The sequence below is a fragment of the Rhea pennata genome, chromosome 10 (genome assembly GCF_028389875.1).
Source record: "Rhea pennata isolate bPtePen1 chromosome 10, bPtePen1.pri, whole genome shotgun sequence".
In the NCBI taxonomy this organism is placed as follows: Eukaryota; Metazoa; Chordata; class Aves; order Rheiformes; family Rheidae; genus Rhea; species Rhea pennata.
Window position 1 is genome coordinate 17,882,000 of NC_084672.1, and position 18,759 is coordinate 17,900,758.

General features: G+C 38.2%; 1 protein-coding gene across 3 annotated transcripts in view; it reads right to left on the minus strand.

Moving 5' to 3' along the window:
• The window catches only part of APBA2 (amyloid beta precursor protein binding family A member 2), a 109,732-nt gene that overhangs the window by 66,490 nt on the left and 24,483 nt on the right, over nucleotides 1–18,759 (minus strand). For all 3 annotated transcript variants that reach the window (XM_062583388.1, XM_062583389.1, XM_062583387.1), the window contains exon 2: nucleotides 10,359–10,523. The gene's annotated coding sequence lies outside the window, so the exon portion shown is untranslated. The remainder of the gene's footprint in view (nucleotides 1–10,358; nucleotides 10,524–18,759) is intronic.

Sequence of the window (18,759 nt, forward strand, 5' to 3'; positions counted from 1 at the left end):
AAACTGCCTCCTGACTTGCTTAGATTATGTGTTTACTACTTTGATTATCTTAGGTGGCAGAACTGCAAATGCATTTGGGGTAGATTGTCTGCTGCGGTGAAGTGGGACTGCCTAAAGCAACTGTTGTAACTCAGATTTCACGAAAGAGCTATAGTTCTTTTTTATCACATTATTTAGAAGGATGTAAAATGTTAAATTTATATATGGCTATTACAACTAGCACCCTGTAGAATGTTATAACCAAAAAGGATAAGTGAAAATTACTTCTCTAGTGTGTTTAGTTTATCTTTGCATTACTGAGTCTGCTCAATTTATTATTTCCTAAGCATATATAACTTCTGCCTGGCCTTTCATATAGTCACTACGAAAAGAATAACACGGCAGGGAGGGGAAGCAGATATATATTCAAAACTATAAAAGTTGGTGGTGGAAATAAGTATTAACTCAATTACTTTAAGCTAACTTTAGTATCTTTTTAATTAGCTATCAACCTTCTTTCCATTTAATGTTTCTAGATATTTTCCAAACACGTTCCCAAATATCCTATTTTTTTTTCTCTAGCTCCTATCAATGATAATCTTGCTCAAAATGTTGGTTCTGCCCAGTCACAAATACTCCTCTAGACTCTGGTGAAAGCAGCTTAGCAGTTCACTAGCTAAATGTAACGCATGGAAGTATTCTCAAAGCATGTATTTCTAAATGAAACATTCACACATCCATCTAAAAAAAACTAGCTAAAAATTCTGAAATAAAAATAAAATTAGAAATATTTATTCAGGACTCAACTGAAATTCCAGTTTAATATCTTAGGCAAAGAACCGCATTTCCACGTGCTCAGATTTCAGGGAGGATTAGTAACACGACCCTGAACACACACTGCTGCTGTGACCCTCCTTGGATTGGTACTGAAAGGACTGGTGGGAAAAATGCACTGCCAATTTAATTTTATGTTCCTCCATCTGTTTATAAATCCTATTTGTCCCGTTCAGTAGCCAGGGCCCCCACGTGTGCAAGCATCTGCCGCTGCCGCGCGCAGGAGATGCTCAGGGTAACTTTGTGAGAGCAGCTCCAGCACCAGCGGGCCGCTGCCCGGCAGCTCGCGCCCGCAGCGCAGGCACGCGGGGGCCTCGCCACCTCCACGTCCCCTGCTTGCAGCTCCCAGCCCACAAGCTGGCGGGAATTAATGTGCTCGTATGCCAAACGGATTTGCTGCTCACATAGAACAGTTTAATTTGCTCGTTCCTAACCTGAACAGAAAGAACAGCCCAGAATCAAAGGTGTCTTGTACAATTCATCTAAGAAGCAGCTGAGCATTCAACATGCTACAAATAAAGATAAGTTAAAGAAGATCCATCGCATTCCAGTAGACTTCCTAAGCCCTTCCACTATTTTTTTTCCTTAACAGAATTTCTCATCTGCCTTGCAAAGTACAGTAAGAAATTACATTAAAATTCTCAATACTCAAAAATTTTTAAAAACATTGTACTTGTTTTTCATTCGAACAGTTTATATGGAAGATGATTATTCAAAGGAATAAAAAGAAGGAACGGTTGTTTCTAATAATGAATGAACAGAGTTGGGATCCATACCCAGATTATACATATTTTGGGGACAGGAGGGAGTTGGGCTGTGGGAACAAATTAAACTGATAAATAGGCACTGTCTCCTAGTTATCAGACTGCCTAAATGTCATAGATGTCATAATGACCTGCATTCTTAAAAGCATTTCCAGCATCTTAAATGTTGAGGGTAATGTACTATGCCTCAGCGTTAACTCAGTTTTCAGTTTTAATATTTAGTTAGGATGTCCTTAATAATTCATTTTACTGATGCATCACGCAAATATAAATGTTTTTAATCTGAATGCTATCTACAGATAAATCAAATTAAATAAAAATTCCTCTCAATAGTAATTAAAATTCTACTTCCATCACCAATTTCATACATATTCATAGCAGAGACATTTTATTAGCCTTTTTCTCAATCTTGTGCAGAATGCATACACAGTAAAATCTTTAAAAGCTTCATTATTAGTTATAGTTAGTAAGGGTTTTAATTGAGTCATATTGCTGTAGTGCAAGCCAAGAGAGAGCACAGACCTGTAGGAGAACAGGCCCCTCCCAGCCAACGCGCGCTATGGCAGAGCTGTTTGGGTCTGATGTTCCTCCTGGCCATTTCCACCTGCCCTTAGCCTTGGTCTTGCGCAGGTCAGCAGGCTGCTACAAGTACTCCTGAGGGCAGGCTTTTATTTTCTACTGCTTTTATTTTCATTATTTGCACGGGCTACTTGAAAGTATCCGCAAAAAGAAAAGACCTGCAGAAGCTGTACTGTAGGGGAGAGAGTTTGCTTTCTTCTAGCAATGAACTTGGAGCTATGGGGCTAGTTAATGCGAAGTGCAGGAAAAGGCATGCTAACAACGAAGACCTTGTTAAGTGAGACTCCACAAAAAATTAAAAGCTGTTCTTTTTCTATTTATTGCAGTCATCTGTAATTGCTGTATATTTTTATATATATATATATATATATATATATATATATATACACACACACACACATACACATTTATATATATTCTTACTGAGAAAGCTCCCTTTGGAGGAGAAAAGGGAAAAATATCAACCTGAGCTTAGAGGCTGCTATGGTACCTCTTTAAATGCTACAGTCACAAACGGTGCTAAACACCAAATGCCTTCTGCTTCATTTTTTTTTCCACATCAAAAGAATTTTTTCATGCTGATGCAGCAAAGCTGACAACAAGCTCTATCTGTGCTGGAGCTGTCTTGGACACACGCTAGCGGTGCAGGCTCCACCTGCCTGCAGATATGCTGCCAGCATCAGGCTGGCTTGAATAAGCTAAAGCGCAGCGAACACATAGCACTTCCTGATCACCCTATGCCACATCCTTAGCTGGTATGAGAACACAGATAGTACCACTGACTGCAGAGCATCAAAATAAAAATACACCAAGGCAAAATCTTTCCTTACTCATTATTTTGAGATAACAGAAGTATAAGCAAGCTATTAATTGCATTTATTTTTTGTCTTTGCTAACAATCTATGTCAGACACCTACACTATTATGAACTGAGACAAAGAGGAAAAAAGCGCGCAAGGTAAACTAGGGTATATTTGAACAACAATCAGTTTAATATTACGAGACTAGCAAACTGACCTGCTAATATAGCACGTTGACAGCATATTTTAATTACAGCAGTCACTAGAAAAAATTGGAGCCTGTACAAGAAAGGTTATTGCATAGGGTCTCTGGACTGCTGAGGACAAGGGAAAGGGAAAGCGAAAACTTAAAGACACCCTGGAAGCACTGTGCCCTAGCAGAAGGGACTGTGTTTCATGGTGGTACTTGATTTGGATCTATTTAAACACATCTTTCCAGGAAATAAAACTTTTATATTATAGGTCTTATTTGAGCACAGTTCCTACTCGATAGCATAAGTATGCAAGACACTTTAAAAAAAAAAAAAATTGTTTTTAAGGACATTTCCTGACATTTTCTGTTGTAGCTGGTATTTTCACAGGTTAGTGGTGCTTTTTACTTGCATTTTTCTGTGCGGAAAGGGAGAATCTTTGCTCAGGTTAGAACGACATGGCTCACTGTTTTGTTGTTGTTGTTGCCCTCTTGGTCTCACAGGGATGAATCCGCTTCCTGAGATATAAAGCAGCACTTTATAATCCACATCCTTTGATTATTTTGTCCTATAAGCCTTATACTGTGACAGAGCACTGGAACAGGTTGCCCAAGGAAGTTGTTCAAAACCCGCTGGGATGTGATCCTGTGCAACATGGTCTAGGTGACCCTGCTTGAGCAGCGGGGATGGACTAGATGATCTCCAGAGGTCCCTTCCAACCTCAACCCCTCTGTGATCCTGTGTGATACAAATTACTTCGTGGCTGTTAGTACAAGAGTGCAGGAAGGTGCTAAAGAGTGTCTCTGTGTGGTTCTATGCAAAATGCCTATCTGTGGTTGACTGGTTACAGAGGATTAAAAGTCAGTGAAAAAGGTGGTCCCTTTTTTCAGGAACATAAGTTGTATTTCAGAAGAAAAGTTCTGATTCTTTCTCTTAAGACTGCTATCCCTTGACAAGTTTCTTTCTCATGTTACTCTTCAGTCTCAGTGAGCCATGTTGTATCAATTATATTTGTACAGTTAATTCTCTCGTTTTCTATATGCTATTACTATAGACCTCTCTGTGGATCTGCTGTCCTGTGCTTTTCACATATATAGTTGACAGCCGTACTACTTTACGCCAAGTCTAAAGCTGTGATCATTCACCTTCTTCTTCTCAGGATTCTTCTTCAGCATGCAACTATTGTGCTTACTGCTTTCAAGGCCAATCAACTTTCAAGGGCTAAACTGCTAAACCAAACCAAAGCATAGTGTTAAATACGGCACCCCTTCACCTGCAGCAGGGTGGGGAGTCTGTGCACCTCTGCTTGGACGTGGTGTGCAGAGGCCACCCTGCAACAGTGCTTAAACTGACTGCTGCAATAGGTACTGTGCACCCCTGCAGTGCTGTCAGCACACTGGCTTCACGGACAGGAACAAAAATAGAGAAAGCAAAGCGAGAGAGGTACTGCACCAAAGTCTGCTCCATCTTCAGCAAGTCATTACACAACCTGGCTCTTCTACTTCTTCCTTTCTTTGAAGTCCTAAGCATATTCTGAGAAGCAATTCAGGATCTAGGTCTTGGTCCACCAACCTTATTCTACCACTGCAAGTTAGAAGCCCCTACCTGACTACTTTGATTTAGCAGAGTGTTTGAGAGTACTTCACAAAAATCAAATTTTAAATATTTTTTCCCTTTTCTTGTATTTCTTCTTATATTTTCCCTGAAGTCATGTAATTTTATATAAATTTGAAACATATAATTAGCTATAGGATTAGAGATTTCAGTAAAACTATCTAGTAGCTCTTCCTGGGCATTAACAGATTTTTTTTTTAATGACAAAATCATTCAAAAATACTGTTCACACTGTGACCAAAAAGAGTAATCACTTCTTAAAGGGGTATTTTTTTGTAAAACAGCACCAAACTAATCATGCTTAGTTTTAACACTGAAAAATGAGTACAATGTATCTGGAATAAAAATATATGCTCCAAGAGGCTATTACCAAAACAAAATGCTTTCATTCTGTCACTTGTTTTTCTTTAAAAAACACATTTTACATTAAATTAAAACCTCTCCCACTGAAATGCTGTTATTGAAAAATACTTTATATCAAGAATTCAGTTTCAGATGTGAGCAGCTTGCTCTCTGAATTGCGTAGGCAGTATGAGAACACTGCTGAAGCTTTCATGCAGAAGTAACATATAAGTGCATGAATAATATCTTCTTACTGATGTAATTGTGAAATATGTTCTTTTGGCATTTATAATTAGGGGTAGAACAGATGGTGAAAGCTTAATATGTCCATTAATATAAATTATGTTGCCAATATTTCTTTAGTCTACAAAACTTCAACTGGGTTGGCTATTTCAGGTGGGTTGTTGTTGTTGTTGTTTTCCTTAAAGTAGTTCCTGTGTATATGCTGGAAGGTATTTTGTACTGCAATTGCAGCAGGAAAAAAAGGAATGTGCAAGTTAGCAAAAATAAATTCTGTTCAAAACCAGGAACACTTCTAAATGGAAAAAGTTTGGTTTAATTTTCTCCATCAACAATCTTTGTCTTCACTAAAAGAAGGCCTAGTTGCATTCCTCTTGCTCTTCATTTTCAGTGAACCAATGCAGGTCTCTTTTTCCTTCTTTAAATGGTGAGCAAAACCAAAGATCTTCTGTACATATGCTGTTTTGCCTCTCCAGCACAAAATGGTGCAACCTGTAAGTTTTATGATTCACACATGCAGTAACTGTTCGTAGGAATAACTATTGTTACTGCTGGCTGTAGCTTTCTGTCAGAGCAAAAGATGAGAAAAGCATTTTACTGTGCTTCCTCAGCTGGCGAAAATCAAATCACAGCTGATGAGCTGAGTCCACTGTGGAGGCTTAGGATTCACTCGCATTCCTCTTCAGTGTAATAACTACTAACCAAATAGCACAACTTTTACTAGGAGGTTACAATTCAAATTTAACTTGCTGTAGATTTTGTGAGGACCAACTGGGAGAATGAAAGCGCAGTAGCCGTAAGAGGTCAAGAAGGGGGACACAGAGTCTGTATCACAGAATCATAGAATCAGTAAGGTTGGAAGGGACCTCTGGAGATCATCTAGTCCAACCTCCCTGCCCAAGTAGGGTCACCTAGAGCATGGTAGACAGGGTTGCATCCAGGCAGGCCTTGAAGATCTCCAGAGAAGGAGACTCCACAACCTCTCTGGGCAACCTGCTCCAGTGCTCTGTCACTCTCACAGGGAAGAAATTCCCCTTCACGTTCAGGCGGAACTTCCTGTGCTTCAGTTTCTGCCCGTTGCCTCTTGTCCTGTCGCATGGGACAACTGAGAAGAGTTTGTCCCCATCCTCTTGACACCCTCCGTTCAGGTACTTGTACACACTGATCAGATCCCCCCTCAGTCTTCTCTTCCCCAGGCTGAAGAGGCCCAGCTCTCGCAGCCGTTCTTCATGGGGCAGATGCTCCAGCCCTCTGATCATCCTCGTAGCCCTACGCTGGACTCTCTCCGGTAGCTCCATGTCTCTCTTGTACTGAGGAGCCCAGAACTGGACGCAGCCTCCAACTGGACTCCCCGCCACTGATGACGACCCTCTGAACTCTGCCTTTCAGCCAGTTCTCAATCCACCTCACTGACCACTCATCTAACCCATGCTTCCTGAGCTTATCTAGGAGGATGTTATGGGAGACAATGTCAAAAGCCTTGCTGAAGTCAAGGTACACAACATCCACTGCTCTCCCTCATCTACCCAGCCAGTCATTCCATCATAGAAGGCTATCAGGTTGGTTAAGCAGGATTTCCCCTTGGTGAATCCATGCTGGCTACTCCCGATTGCCTTCTTTTCCTCCACATGCCTGAAGATGACATCCAGCATGAGCTGTTCCATCACCTTTCCAGGGATGCAGGTGAGGCTGACCAGCCTATAGCTGCCTGGGTCCTCCTCCTTGCCCTTCTTGAAGACTGCAGTGACATTGGCTTTCTTCCAGTCCTCAGGCACCTTTCCAGTTCTTCATGATTTTTCAAAGATGATGGAGAGCAGCCTGGCAACAACATCTGCCAGCTTCCTCAATACCCGTGGGTGCATTCCATTTGGGCCCACGGATTTGTGGATGTCTAGCCTGCCCAGAAGGTCTCTAATCCTATCCTCCTCAACCAAAGGAAAGTCTTCCCTTCTCCAGACTTTCTCCCTCATGTCCAGGCTCTGGAATTCCTGGGAGCTGCCCTTAGCAGTGAGTGAAGACTGAAGCACAGAAGGCATTCAGTAATTCTGCCTTCTCTGTATCCCTTGTCACCAGGGCCCCCTTTCAGTAGCGGGCCCACATCTTCCCTCATCCTCCTCTTGCTGCTGATGTATTTGAGGAAGCCCTTCCTTTTGTCCTTAACATCCCTTGCCAGAATCAACTCCAACTGGGCCTTAGCCTTCCTTACCGCATCTCTGCATACTCTGACTGCATTCCTGTAATTCTCCCAAGAATGTCCCCTCCTCCACATTTTGTGTATTTTCTTCTTCTGTCTGAATTTGGCCAAGAGCTCCCTGCTCACCCATGCAGGTCTCCTGCCTCTTTTGCTGCACGTCTTACTCATAGGGATGCACCGCTCTGCTTCACAGAGACACAGCTCAGGAGCCTGTGCATCTTCTGGAGTTATTTCAAAGAGTAAGAATAGTTCAGCACCTAAGGGGTCTACCTTAGATGCCAAGGAGAAAGAGACTCAAGTCTTTGTCTCTGCCCCAGCCTTCCTTTACATTCTCTGGCAAATTGCTGCCCATTAATATCCTTTAGATATATGCAGAAAGAGCTTCAGTTTTCAAAAAGGGAGGCAAGCAAGTTTAGACAAATTTATGTGGAACAATGCAGGAAGCTGGATCTTTCAATAAAGCTTTTACCTCTTTGATAGGTCCATTAATTTGTACTACTGCTAGCTGGAAAACTAGTAGAAAAACTCAGGCAGAAGGGACAGAAACTGCACTCATCTGAAGAAGAAGAAAAGTTGAGCAGTGGGAAGCCATAATTGTTGTTTGCATTGTTCCTTTTCCTAGAGTTATCAATGACTAGTTCCAGATCACTCATCCAGAAATTCTCACAGATAAAATATTACTTAAGGAAAGGTTTCCACACAAGTAAATTTGCATTCTAATCTCAGTACTGAAGAGCAGAAGAAGCTAAGGTAAATTTCATGCTACAGATCAAAGCACTTCTGTTGCTCGTGCTTTGGTTTTAGGCAATATGACTACACTTTGCCAGCAAATTGTCACTGCTACAGTGTTTCACTGTGAAGATGGTGCAATTCACATCAGCCTGTTACCCGGAAGCAGCCATTTCAGTTGGGAAACCATTACTTTTCCTAACTAGAGAAAAACCTGATTTCACAATTCAAGCTGATTAGTACAGGCACATTTTCATTTCAGTGTATTTCATGAAACAGCATCTATTAAGCAGAGAATTCTTCCCCTTCCTCATCAACATATTAACAAAAGAATCTCTCTAATTACTTCCATTATATAGGAATTAAGCTTTAAAAGAAAGCAATAGCACACGTGTTGGAGGAGACAGATTGCTGGCAGGCAGAAAGCAAAGAACAGAATACCCACAGATTTCCCCTTCACTGCTGACCAAGTATAACCTGAATCCTTTAGAACAGTTTTAACAATTTAGGATGTGGTTTTCCACATTCACTAATTTAAATAAAAGTATGTATATGTTAATAAGAAAACTATTAAGGTGAAACGTTCACTTCTCAAAAAAATGAAATTTTGAAGTGAGTACAAATAGTAAATGAAAACAAGCAGGTTTTATGAAGCAAGTTCAGTTTTTTGATTCTATGTCTCAAGAAGTAGTTGTGATAATACAGTTTAACCTGCTATTGATTTGCCAGGTGATGGGAAACTCATTTCCCAAAACATGACACTTATTGAATTATATGCCTTTTTCTCTCAGCTAAAATACCTGAAAAGTGGTATATTGATGAATGTCAGAAACTTAATCATCCTATCATTTTCCATTACATTAACTTGTATAATTTAAGGAAAAGAATGAAAAAGAATGAATATCCATTCAGTAATATCTGAAGACTTATAAGAAAACTAGTAAACTTAAAACACTTCTTTAGAGGGCTTGCAGTTACGTGTAGTATGTGGCAGGGGATTTTCTCAAAAGGTGACGCATGAGGGAAGAAAAGTAATATGAGAAAGGAGCAGAGACTGGCAAAGCAGAAGAAACACTGAAAAAGGATGAGTAGGGAGACAAAGAACAGCAAAGATATCAACAGAAAACCCATCCGTACAGCTGAGACAAGAATGACACCATTAAGGAATATGCTGTTGAAACTAATCATACAGCATAAAATACAAATTTTGGAGTCTCAGGTGATCCAAAACCATCCCAAAGTATTCTTCTGTTTCCTTCCTTAGGCTTATGCTAGCAAAACTCACAAATTCAACCACCATACGTAAGATCACCCTAAGTTGTCCTAAATTACCATTTCTGTTTTATCTTCAAAAAATCTGCCCTTTAGTTGTTGGATATAGTCAAGCCATGACATACTGTGCATTTTCAAGACTAAAAATAAACACCCATGTTAAATTTTTGATTATTCTCACTCGTGGATGTCAGTGCTGTACTTGGGGCTGGTGGGCCCAAGATGTTAAAATTATAACTACAAATACACAGTATCAGTGGGTGTTCCCATCTGCAGCACTATTGCAGATGTCCTACAGGCATAATTAAAATAATAGCAAACTGCACTAAAATGCCACAGTGCACAAATTATATTGACTGTTGGAAGCCAGCTAGAATGCTCTGTGCTGTTACCTCTGAATCAGGCATTTGGGGGTCTCATAATAGCATCTGGGATTATCATCAGACAAAATGCTGTACATTTAAGGCATACTGCCCAAATCTGTAACATCTGCCCAGCTGTGTACGACCTACACGTCAACTCAGTTATGGGCCAGTGTTTCTTACACCTTATGTCTGCAGATTAATCGGCAGCAAACCACAGTCTGCACAAGTAGTTACGTTATGAAAGCACAACGAACGCAACTTGTACTGACCTGTAACAAATTTCCAGCAGAGTATTTTTATCCTGGGCAATTTAATGACAGCAATACTACTATTTTGTATTACAAGCTTTTTTCAGCATCTATGTTATCTTATATATCTTATATTATTTTTACTACTATTTGATAAGCACAATCAAATAGAACTATCTACTGCTTATTGTTGTATATTTTCACTCACAGCAGGTTAACTTCTGATCTTCTTCAGCTTAAGAAATTGTTTTCTATCCATTGAACAAAACATAAAGGTCTCCTCCATATCCCTGTTCAGCTCACAGTGTTAGGATCACAAGCGTAGCCATTGCTCGGGCTGTGCCAAGCAGTCTTAGCAGCTGCTGCTTCATGTCTGCAGGGAAAGAAAACATTTTTTATTAGACTGGCAAAGTTGGGAAGAGATTGGTCAGCTTTCAGGAGCACAGGTCTTGGTATCTTCTTCTGGTCTTACCAATTTTCTAGCTATAATACGGAACTTTAGTTTTGGAACTGCCAAATTCTGCAATCCCTGTTCAGGAAGCTTCCACTTTAGGAGAAGCTTCAGACAACTTTGAGAAAATCTGCAGGAATGGATGCTAAAGGCATTGCAGCAGCTGCTTTCTCCATCCTAAGCTAGTTCTAATCATACCACTTATTCTGACTCTTCTTTTGAGAAATGTCTCCTCAGTGAGAAGATCAATTGAAATGGATCATTATGTTGAAGTACATTAGTTAATCATTAGAATATGATGAGGGGGAAGATGTTCTCACTTTGCATTATTGGAAAATCTGAGTCTTAGAGATCTCTTCTTTCAGAAGCTGTTGGGGATTTATATTTCTGGTGCCCAATTTGTCCCTGCTCTAAGAATTTTTTTTAAAGCAGTTGTTATATACCCTCAATTTCCTAATTAATTTCAACAGAACATATTTAGCTGAAAAACAAATCCAAAGCACTTAAAAAGACACTGATGCCCACCTATTACCCATGGCAAAAGGCCACAAAACATCTTTACAGATTGTTATTAATAATTAATGTGGCCTGCTGTGCTCTTTCTTGAATTCATTTGAAAGAATGGAAATAACAGAATGCAATTTGAACAGAAAAAGTGACTGATAAGCCAAAAATGAATGTCATTTTCCAATATCTTCTCCTGAATTAGAAGAATTCTATCAAATTAAGTGATTTTTAATCACTAAATATTTCAGATAACATACAATCTGTTTAGTAGCTCTTGCCTATTCTAACCAGATAAGCCTACATGATATCTGAAGTTGCCATCAGTTTAAAAAAAATGAAATTATTATCTTTCTGATAATACTGATTCTACAATTTTTTGTTGATTAACAACAGCTATTTCATTTATGTCTTTACAATTCTTAGCATAATGCAACTCAATGTGCTTTTAGATCTTGTGCAATACCCAAGTATCCAAAAAATGTACGTTTGCCCATTTTTAAGGAAGGTCAGGATTCACAATAGTTCACAAAAAAAGCTTATTCTTTTAATGCACAATAGTCAAAAGAATGAGTGCATCTCACACAAGTTCAGTGTTCACAGAATAGTTGGATAGTATCCGTTGCAACAGTTTCTCCCTATGGAGAAACGTGGCTAGGCAGTGCAGCCAGTTCACGCTAATCGCCGATCTGCAAGCTAACAGGCAGAATCGCAGCAGTACAGTGACAGAAGAGGACAAAATTCATCTTTAAAGTATAGAGGATGAAGGAATCAAAGGGTCAGGGCAGACAGTGGATTTGGACGCTGCCAAATTAGAGAAGAAAATTTGTTCATTAGGGTAAACCACTGGGCACAAGGGATGGGGTTCAAGAAGACATAAACACGATTCTTTTGGTTATGTGATCTGTAGAACTAGTATCCTTTGATTTTCAAGGGTCTGTTGTCTATGCACTTGCCTCAGGGCATCTTCCTTACTACATGCTTTTCAAATTCCTATTTCTAAGATTTTAAAGGTTTTAATATTATTATATGGTCAGTTTTCAAATTGCGTTTTCAGACCTCAGCTGAAATTGATCAAACAGTAGAGCCCAGAAAATATGTAAGAGCAGAAAAAAACAAAATATGTACTAATTTCCTCCAAATGTTTCTTCAACTTTGCAAGAATGTTAAACCACATAAAACTATAAGCTAGCAGCATAAGTTATTTAAAATGATAATGTACACAGGAAGTCTCCTTAAGCAATTTTTATTGCACTGTATTTTCACAACCATAATTTCACCTTAATTTATGTTGGTAATGTGAATTGAATCATGCCTGGAATTTTTATTCTAGTAAGATGACAACATTAGGTTACAGATGAAGTAAAAAAATGCGTATCAGTTCAGAGGTCTAAAATCCTCCCAAGAGCGTCACAAAAGATACATGATGTTCCAAGAGCTGGGTTTTGCTTTTGGATCCCTGATGAAGCTGCTAGATATGAAAAGCTCACATAACTAGACAGTAAGCTATTGGCTGCACTTCTAATGGCTGAATAAATTATCCAAGGTTGGTAGTAATTTATGCTCACAAAATGAGTACGGGTACCATCTGTTCAGGAACAGTCAATATAAAATTCTCTTGATTTGGTTTAAATTGCTCACTTTTGACATAACTGTATGACTGGGCGCTATACCATGCATTGAAATCATATGGAAGCAGAAATCTACCTTTTCTAGACAAGGGCAGGAATGTACTGAGGCCAAAAGCAAGGCAGATGTCATGACTTTTGAAACTGTAAAAGGCAGATGTCGTGATTTTTTTGAAACTATAATGTATATTCTTGGAGAAAACGTCAGGGAAAATTTGAGCTCTTAATGTAGAACAAAATGAGGGAGAAGGAATAATCTTGAGAGTTTATATAGTTTCAGACTGCTTCATCTGCCCTCCAGAAGAACAATGTTAAAACTTATAATAAGCAAGGCATCTCACACCAGGAAATGCAAGCACCCTCTGTTCTCAACTTGTTTCATTTCCTTGTTTCTAATAAAAGACTTGACTAACTTCTGAGGACTGAAGTTCTCATTCATCTCCCTAGAGATCTTAAAGTCATACCTCCAAAGTCATTTTAAATAGGTTAAGGCAACGGACATGACATGCATATAAATGCTGAAAATTCACAGTAGAATCCAACTTGTAGAGCTTATCCCTGATATCACCTAAAAAGAATTCATTTGTGCCTTCTTCTAAAGAAACTTGGATAATTTTCCATACTCCATAATTATTTTTACTAATTCTTACTGAAGAAGATACAAAATTAAGTTTAAATGACATTTGATACTACCATACATAGGAAATAATCAGTCTATTAAAAACTGAGAAGAATGAGCTGAAGTAGATTTGGTAAAGAACTATCTGATTCTTCTTTCTCCTCTCTCTCCTGAGAGGGATGGGAAATTTTCCTCATGCTGGCAGTTTACTGAGTCAGAGAAATTCGAGTCTCTTATGTCTTACTACTCATATTCCAAAAGTGCTTAACATCCTAGGAGCAGTGGCTGATCAAACACAGACCCATAAGATGTCCCATGCCTCAAGAAGTTCATGGTTCAGCAATAAGTAAAAGCCAAACTCCTACAAAAGAGAACATGAACACAATAATATTAGGTCAATCACAGTAAGCATCAGTATTAGTACTTCTGTTGTCTCTCTGCTTTTTTCTTCTTTTTTTTAATAAGTCAGTAGTTTAGCAAAACAAAATTTTCAGCATATAGCTAAATCTTTTCAAGTGTTCTGAAGCACCTTCTCCTAGATACAAGAGCCAACATGGGAAAAGGCATAAAATGCTTATTTAAAAATTGAACAAACAGGTGATGAAGTCCCATGTATTCAGTTGGCCGATCCACAGTGAATAAGAAAAAGAAGGTAGAACTTCAAAGTCCTCACTTGAACAGCCAGATAATTTTTTTATTGTAATAGAAAAAGAAGCAGCGCTGACAAGAGGCGATGCAGGCATATCAGAGTCATGAGAAAAATGATCTTTGCAATAGTAGTCCAAGTACATAGAAGAAAAGAGAAATTATATTCACCAAGGTCAGAAAAAGCACTACAGAAATCAAGCATGACTTAATTAGAATTTGTAAAAGAAGTTTATTTACATGGATGCAATTCAGAAAAAAACATGCTAGCTTTCAGAAAGCAAATAAAAAGTGGTATCTTATTTACAGGTTTGAATGATAGGTAAAAAAGTCATGTTGTCCACAATGACAGCTGACAGAAATAGCAGGAGGATGGGGGGAAAAATGAAGATTTCTGTTTCGTAGGTATGTTTTATGGATATTTCTGTTTTAGTTAGATTGAGAGAATATCTAGAATTCATAAGAATGAGATTCTATTTTGAACAGAAGACAGTAAGTCTGGAATAGAGGTTTATTTGTAAAATTAAGAGTCTAGAGAGGCAACTGAACTTGTGTTTATGTATGAGATTACAGAAAAAGGGCAGAACAACAGACAGAGCCATATGGACTTCTATAGGAAAAGAAAAAGAATGTGTGGAAGGATGTCTTGGAAAAATGTTTAGGGAGATGGAGGGGATAGAGCTGTGAAAGACTGACAGGAGAGGACATAATTTAAAGGAGAAAAACACACTGGCAATGTTAGCTGAGAGACCAGGAAGGATCAGAAGGAGCAATGAGTCTAATCTTTGACTACTGGAAGGAAAATTTCAAAATAGAAAACAGCTCTATGGCAGTGTCATGTGAAGAATGCAGTTGGGTCTAACAGCTCTAGGAAGAGAGGGGAACAGATGGGAGATAGATATTTTTGGATATTTCTATATGCTTAAATTTTTATTTATATATTCTTCAGTATCTACAATATGCAGCTGCAAATACTGTGATATCATCTAATTTCTTCCAAAAAGTTTGTAGTGGTGTTTTTCCTATGCATAAAAGCATCAAAGAAATAAAAACAAGGCACTTCATTAAATGAACAGTATGCACTCATTTTAAGAAGTTAGTTACATGAGATCTGGTTGTAGCCATCGTTTCAGTCTTTGCAGAGTTGTTTGAATTCATGCTGGAGGTGACTTGCCCCAAGACTAAGCGGCTGAGATGGAAATTCTTACTAAGGAGAAAAAACTTCCCAATAGCTTTGCAGCTCTGCTGAACTCTTCAGTTCTGCAGTGAATGTAAGTTGTTTCTTTTTCCTTAATCTTGCAAATGGATAGAACAGTCCTTGAAAAACAAATGAATCTGGACTATAGGGGTGCATTAACTAGCACATTTACACACACATAAAAAAATTGTTACTTCTGCCTTTTATCACACATGACAATTAAAAGCACCTTGAGAAATCAATTCTGGACTTTCTACAATTAAAATACCTGAAATTATTGCAACAGGCAGAAATCAACAAAACAAAACTTTTCTTCTGTATTTCAGGGTGTCTAGGTTTTGTATCTGCAACTTTTGTAGTATCAATCTCCCTGTCTTCTACAACTGCTGCTGCAGTTAAGCAGATTAGACTTTGTAAGCAACAGAAATGAGAAACAATAGAAATTAAAGCCTTATGAAAATTTTAGGAGCAAGGGGTTTATGTTTTTAGACTCAAAATAATTTGTAGTGCTATTTCCAGAACTGAAAATCTTGTAAAATTAATTATTTTGCTTGAAGGTATGCAGTCTTTTATAATAAACCCACTAAACTATCTATCCACTTATTAAAAGTCTCCCAAAGAAAGTGCCGCATTTCTTTGAAGCTGTACCCATATATTAATGCTTCCTATCAAAGTCATTTAAATAGGCCTCTGAGGTCAATCCCTTTTAATTGGTCTTGCTGTAATATCCTGGTTCCACAGTATTCTAAGCACAGTCTCTCCACTTATTGAGATGCATTTCTTGTACAACAAGATTACACAATCTGCCATTTATGCTGCACCATACATTATTATATTACTACATTATTTTAAGATAATGTCCTTGAGATCTACAATTAGAGATCAGTTAATTTTCTCAAGTCCCTTACACAGTAGGGCTTACAAGTACTGCAAAACTTGGCTGCAATAAGATTCAGCCCCTGGGCTCAATGCCAAAAGGTGGCAGCGTGCTGCTGTACCACTGCACCAGACTGCAGCAATTTTCCCCGCCGAACCAGCGAGCCACGTATGCGCTGGGAATGGGTAAGCAGTGCTCTGAGGGCAGCAGGCACGCACACGCTGGCAGTTTTCCGAGCAAATCTCCCCTGACGAGCAACCCTTCAGACTGCAGGCAAATACAGCCCGAGCAACTATGTTTTTAAAGGTCAAGAATGGAATAACTTACTTTAACTTCTTGGAGTAAAAAGGCTCTGTACAGTGCTGTGTTGGCAGCAAAGAGCTGTTCAATCTCATGCCAAGGCAGAATGTTATAAAGGAGCCACCAAAATGGAGAAGTAACGCTCCTACTAGGATGGGAAAAGAGAGGCAAAGGGGTTGCACAAAGGACTTGATTTCCCAAAGTGATTCAGAGAGCTATGCCTAGTGCGCAGGAAGGATAATGAGTATAAGTATGTGTCACACAACTTTATTATGAATAGTAATTTGGGGGATAGAGGGTCTCAGGGAGAGAAAACTTGTTCAGAGTTCTTCAATAGAAAGAAGGGAAAAATTATTTCTGATCAATTACTCCATTTGAGTGAGATCAAATTATAAATTTTGTCAGAAATAAAATTTTGTAATTCAGTATCTTTTGAATTACAGGAGTTCTGAGTTGGTCCCAGGAATACTGTCAGAGCCCTCACAAATAAAAAGACTTATCTGTTTTCATATTTAAATTCCACTTAAAAGTATTAAAGCATTTTCATGAGATTTTTGCCAGTTTGGGGGCAATACCTGGACTTTACTCACAAGAATTATCAACAGAATTAAATAAAATTTCTCCTATAGAAATTATGCTTAGTGCTACACAAGTAACATTGATCATGTAAGGTGCTAAGTGCCTTGAATATTGTCTTGTTATCTTCAGAAAAAGTTTGGAGTCGTAGAACAGCAAGGTTGGAAGGGACCTCTGGGGATCATCTAGCCCAACCCTCAGCATAGCCCATACAGGGATTGAACCTGCGACCTTGGCACTAGCAGCACCACACTCTAACCAACTGAGCTAAACCTGCCTCAATAGCTCATTGTGTCTAAGAAAACCTCAGATACGTACTTTTTTTACACAGTAAACAGTCCTCTTACTTACATTTTTGAAAACAAAAATGCACAAAATGTAATGTGAAGACAGCCTGATTCTCTGTGTCTATTTACATAATTCTACGTAAATTCTACGTGATGCTTCCTCTCGAGTTCAGAACTATCTTATAAATTGCACAAAAAATATTCTTCATATACAATACTTTTTACTTTTGTCATTGGTTAAAACCTCCCCTAATAATTCTGTATGAACCACCAAAACAAATCACATTCTGATGAATTACTTGTCTGTGCACATATAAAATAAAATCTGAATTATTTTTTCATTAGGTTTACATAAAAAGAAGGTAGCAGTTTGACAGTGGCAATTTATATTAATTTTTACTTGATACTATGAGATATAATTTATGTCAGTTTAAATTCAAAAGTTTTTTTTCTTAAAGAGCTCAGGACTTGTAACTATCACCTTAAAACTTTGTTCAGTTCATGTATATAAAACCAGACCTCATTCAGTTACTCATATTCAGGACATGAACAGATTTCTTCCTGCTTGTGCCAGCAATTTAACACCAACTAATTTCTTTGATTTCTGAAGGAAGTGTTTGGAGAAACTCAGAATACCAGTGTGGCTTAATTTATATGCTAATATATGATGATTTCATTGAAGTACTGTTCACTGAGGTCCCAGGTGCTAAATAAGAGAACATCAAAATTTTGGTTATGCAAAATTAGAAATATTCTCTTTTTTTCCAGACAAGAATAAAACATTTCAGATAATAAATGAAAATGAGGGTATTAGTTACTGATTTTGCAACACTGCAGAAATGATTAATTAATCAATATCTGTATAGTGCCATGCAGATAAAGAACCCCTAGTATAATCATATAATCATCACCATATGCTTTCACCCATTCTGTTAACTGCAGCATGGAGATCCAAATCAATATACAGCACAAGTACGTAAATGCTTAGGGCTTCAGCAAATAAAATATTTAAACTCTGAAAAGCAAAATAAGGCCTTACCAATAAATAAATAAATAAATAAACTGCAGACACATGATACAATTCCTAGAAACAGTTTACTCTTATTCCAACAGTGGCATATTTATTCCTGGGTGATCAGGACTGATTTTTTTTCCAAGTGATTAGTGAAATTACTGGAGTTAATTTGAATATACACCAAAAGAGAAAAAAGCTTACTCATGCGTTCTCTATGTAGTTTCTTCTTCATTTGACCACTGTGATTTTTAAGGTATGTTTCAACAGCCCATACACTTTTTGTGCGATAGGCTAAGCAACACACACAAATGAACATGAGAAACAAAAAGTAACTTGTAATATTCTGACACTTAGTAACTGGGTCTAACAGATTGCATGCTGGTAATGATAAGCTGTATTTAGCCACTGTTAGGAAAAACACTACACAATTTGGCTTGTATCCATTTTAACTATTAAATTAAGTTTAACTATGCACAAATGCTAATCAATTTATTAAGTTCTCTGATTAC